Source organism: Canis lupus, chromosome 35, assembly GCF_011100685.1.
Source record: "Canis lupus familiaris isolate Mischka breed German Shepherd chromosome 35, alternate assembly UU_Cfam_GSD_1.0, whole genome shotgun sequence".
NCBI lineage: Eukaryota > Metazoa > Chordata > Mammalia > Carnivora > Canidae > Canis > Canis lupus.
In genome coordinates, this window is record NC_049256.1 from 27,382,574 (window position 1) to 27,387,180 (window position 4,607).

The 4,607-nt window shown below is 41.8% G+C and overlaps 1 non-coding gene across 1 annotated transcript; it reads right to left on the minus strand.

Moving 5' to 3' along the window:
- Positions 1-451: 451 nt before the first annotated feature.
- Positions 452-555, minus strand: TRNAL-CAA. Its single transcript has 2 exons — positions 518-555; positions 452-497 (listed from the first exon to the last, which is right to left on the minus strand). It is a non-coding gene; the product is annotated as a tRNA-Leu (tRNA).
- Between the last annotated feature and the right edge of the window lie 4,052 nt (positions 556-4,607).

Genomic DNA, 4,607 nt, shown 5'->3' on the forward strand with positions numbered 1-4,607 from the left:
GGGCACACATGCAAACGCAGACACAGGGAAAGCACACGAACACCAGAGAACCGGAAGGAGGAAGGTGCACACTTCTGGCCCTACCCCAGAAAACGGACGACGCGACGCCCGGCGTGGGCCGAGAAGACAAAACCAAAGCGCCGGACGCGGACGCCGACGCGGACGCCGACGCCACGGAGAGCGCGTGCGGGACGAGCCGCAAACCTCGCGCGCTTCTCAGCTCTCTCGCGATATCGCCACGGATGCCCTCCTCTCGGGGCTTTCCCTGTGAAGTCTTGCACCAGAGATCTCGGCTTTCGAGACGTATCGCGATATTCTCGCTCTTCACGTTTTCGGTGTTTTTAACAGTCCCTGTAAGAAATCTTTACGTTCGTTAATACTAGACGTTGGTCAGACTTCTCAGCAGGTTGATCTCAATGTGTAGGAAATTGGAGAAAAAAAAAAAAGTATGTGTCAGAAGTGGGATTCGAACCCACGCCTCCATTCGGAGACCAGAATCCCCAGCGGGGAAGCGGAGCTTGAGTCTGGCGCCTTAGACCACTCGGCCATCCTGACACCCTGCGGAAGAGCGGAGATTTTCTGCTAAAGTCGATGTGGCGCGGTGGCGCTCCTGTGACGTAAGCCGCTCGCGGGAGGCGGCGCTCGGGACCCGGCCCGGCCGGCCGGGGGAGGAGGAGGGAGGTCGGCCTGCGCGCTGGGGGAGACCCGCCTCTCGGCCTCGCCTAGGTCCCGGCGCCGAGGGAAACGAGAACAAACGTAGCTCGGCCCCGGCCCCTTGGTGCGGCCGCGGCCTCCCGGGAGTGCGTCCGAGAGCGCCTGCGCCAGGTGCGCCTGTGCGGGGGCTGGGTCCGCAGCTGGGTCCGCAGCTGGGGTCGCGGCAGGTGCAGGCCCGGGGCAGAGGCTGCGGGAGGGTCCGGGTCCTCTCTCGGCCCCGAGTCCTGATCCCTGGAGGGCAGCTGGCCGGCCGGAGACGCAGGGACCGGGCGCCTCCCCTCCGGCCCAGGCTTCCCCCACTTCCTCGGCTCGCGGGGCGTCTGGGCCTGACAATAAATTCCCTCCCCGCTCAGGGTGGGGCCGAGCTCAGAGGGGACACGGATCTGATGAGGAAACCGAGGAAACTGGGTACGTTCCGTCCCGACGGGTTATTTTCTGCTTTCACACGAAAACGTTTTTCTCTCTGCAAGGCAGAGGTTAGGTCTGTCCTAAATGAAAAGAGAAGGAATTGGAGTTTGCTAGGCCCTGTCTTAGATGCCCAGACTCCCAGGTTCCAACACACCTACTTTTGATAATAGAAAATGGCTTTGAAAAAAAAAAAAGAAGAAAAAAAGAAAAAAAAAAAAAGAAAAAAAAAAAAAGGAAAATTGACTGTGTGGTCTTCCACGAGCCTGCTGCGCAGGGGAGACGTTCACAGACAGAGACACCTGTGAAGCATCGACCTGCAGCTGCAACCTCTGGATTCTGTGTATCCCTCTCACGTTATATGGTGGTTACAATGTTTCTGCAGAAATTCAAGGATTGAAAGACGCACTTACGTGAAATGCTTCATGCTTTTCAGCCTGCTTTATGGCTGACTTTGTTATTTGATGTGATAATTTGGGCAAATAACTTACATTTTAGCAATCTGTGTCCATAGCTAAAGGCCCAGTTAAGTATTTTATCATTTCAGGCTACTTACGGTCTGCTCGGGATGTTGTTTGAAAGAAAGAAAAATACACCTTCATCTTCTTAATAAACCTGCAGGTGATGTGATGAGGGGTGGGCAAACCTAGGTCTTATACACTCACACCAAAGACACACTTGTGGCGAAAGTGAGTTGATGATGTGCAAAAGGTAGTTGTCACCACCTCATTTCTTTACGGTTAATAATGAAACAAATGTGTATACTTTGTGTAAATAGATGAGTTCAAAGGATGGCTGATAGTCTTGTAATCTTAATTTATTTTATTTTTTTTCTTAATTTATTTTAGATATTAATTTTTTCTCCTCTTAGGAAGTACATTTAGTATAGTGTAGAAAATAATGACATTTTCATATAAGGTTATATAACTTTTCATACATAAACATGAAATTTGTTGTAGACAATTCTTTAAACCAAACATTTTAATCTAGGACTTCAACTTAATCTGTTCCTTGAACCTATTTTTATGTGGCCCTTAAAAACATACCCAAAAATCCTCATTGCTAATATAGCAATATAAATACTGTGGTCAGTGACAGTCTCTTTGGAGGTATACATAAAATTGCAAACTTGTATTCATATTCTTTTCTGCGATATGTTGTGCTAAAATCAAAATGCTTTTGCACCATTTTTTAAAACAATTTTTTTCTTTTGACATTCATACCAAATTTACTGTAAATACTGCTTTAGGGGCTAAACATTTTTTTAGTGATGATACAACCGGAACACTATGTGTTTCATAGCATTTCAACAATATGAAACATTTTATCCATAATTTCAACACTATGAAATTATGGATAAAAATTTCAAAATAGGTGGCATAGGTAAATATTTTTAGGCCTCATTCAAAATTCACTTAACAAACCATGCCATTTTTTTCTGGGAAGTAAAAAAATGGTGTTTCATTGTTAGGTTATATTTTTCTGTAAGAAAGTGGAAATTTTTTGATCTATGTTGTATTCCTCATTCATACTATAACTTTAAGGTTGTCTTATGTGTATTTTAGTAAATAGATGCTCCTAAAAGTTTGAGATTCGAGGCTCCTAAAAGTTTGATTTGCTCATTTTCCCCTAAAATATTTCCAAAAAAAAAAAAAAAGAAAAGAAAAAGAAAGCCATAAAATAATGCCTTGCCACTTCTCACCCTAATTTTCCTCCTTCAAAGGTGTGAGATTTGCTGTACTTTCATAAGCTGTAGTCCTGTGGGAAGGAAGTTGTCCCAGAAATGATTCTAGATGTGGCAATTTCAAGTTCCTAAAAATTTGTAATTATTACTGTTTTTCTGATTGCAAGCTACTGCAGACACCTCACATCAAACCGGTACTGTTGAACATTGGATTATTTCTAATTTCTTACTCTTGTCAGCAATGCTGTAAAGAACATTCTTCTGTAGATATTTTCAATATCCATAATTATTTCCTTACCTTTCTTGAAGTGGAATCCCTAGTTTTGGTACTGTGATTCAACAACAAAGCATTTTAATGGGTGAGAGGTGGCAAGGCATTATTTTATGGCTTTATTAATGAGTTTCAACATTGTGTTTGAAGGATTTTCATATTCTGTAAATTTGCAAATCGCCTACCAAATTTTTATTCATGTGTTCATCTTTCCTTATTGATTTGCAAAACTCATTATATGAAAGATAAACCCTTGTGATAGTTTCTATTTACCAAGAACCCAGGCAGAAATTCTTTTATTGTAATTTCTCTTTTAATCTCATTAAGCCCCTTAAAACTCAATTTTCATCTCATAGAAACTATGAGCTATAAAATTAACAAGGTTCCCTTATCAATCTTTAAAAACAAACATGTGGGTAGCATTTAGTATACTTTTGTCTCTTTCTTTTATGGCATATTGAACTCCTGCTACCTTGACTTTATGTTTTAAATGGCTTGAAGTCCTTTCTGGAATAAAGTGAGGTATAATTATATGAATATTGTTACTATTTACTAACATTTACTGTGCAATAGGACTCCCCCATCTTACATTTTTATGGAAACATCTTCCACAAGAGGGATTTTGAAAGACCTGAAAATATTAAAGGGTAGAGAGGACTCAAATGAAAACAAGCTGACAGGAGTGGTCCATACCAGTTTAAAAGAAAGAATTTAACTCCACTCCCAACCTTGAAATGAGTATTTTATGCAAAGCTCATAAACACATCTGATTCTCTAATTATCATGTCCAGGATTTACTTTGGAGTAACAGCAATAGTGGAAATTCAGATGAGGCTATATTGGAAATGAAGTTGGCAATAAATTGATTGTTGAAGCCAGGAGATGCTATAGGGAGTTCACTCAATATTTCCCTCATTTTTTTGTGTGTGTACTTCAAGGTCTCCATTGTGAAGAATTCAGTGCAGCTGGAAAAATCCTCCATAATCTCATCAAAAGCATCTGTTAATTCTTTGGCATATTTCTTTCCAGTTAAAAAAAAAAAGTGTAAGTTGAGAAATGTGAAATCTCTACATACACTAAAATAAGTTATCACCTCTATTTCTATTCTATTCTTGTGTATCACAAACCCCAAACTGGACGTGGCAATTGTATGCAACACTATAATCCAGACAAATCTTCTGAATGAGGAATCAGGGGATAGAGAGGAATGTACCTCAAAGTTACCTTCAAATGCCCTGGTTACACTTCAAACTCCAAATGTAAAATTAAGCCCACAAATAAGCCACATCTGAGATATTTATGCTTTCTTTCCAGTTGGGACAAGGAAATGTAACTGAGCCACTGCGGTCATATCCAAGTACTGTCCAGAGTTTGAAATCCAGACCACTTTGCTAACACCCTAGCAAAACTAGTTCCCAAGTAATTACACTGGTTTGGCAGAGCTTTCCCATTCCTGAGACCTCAACGCAGGCGGAATTCCTGCATTCGAGGAGGTGCCCGGGTGTTGTGATTTAATTACACAATCAAGTAAAA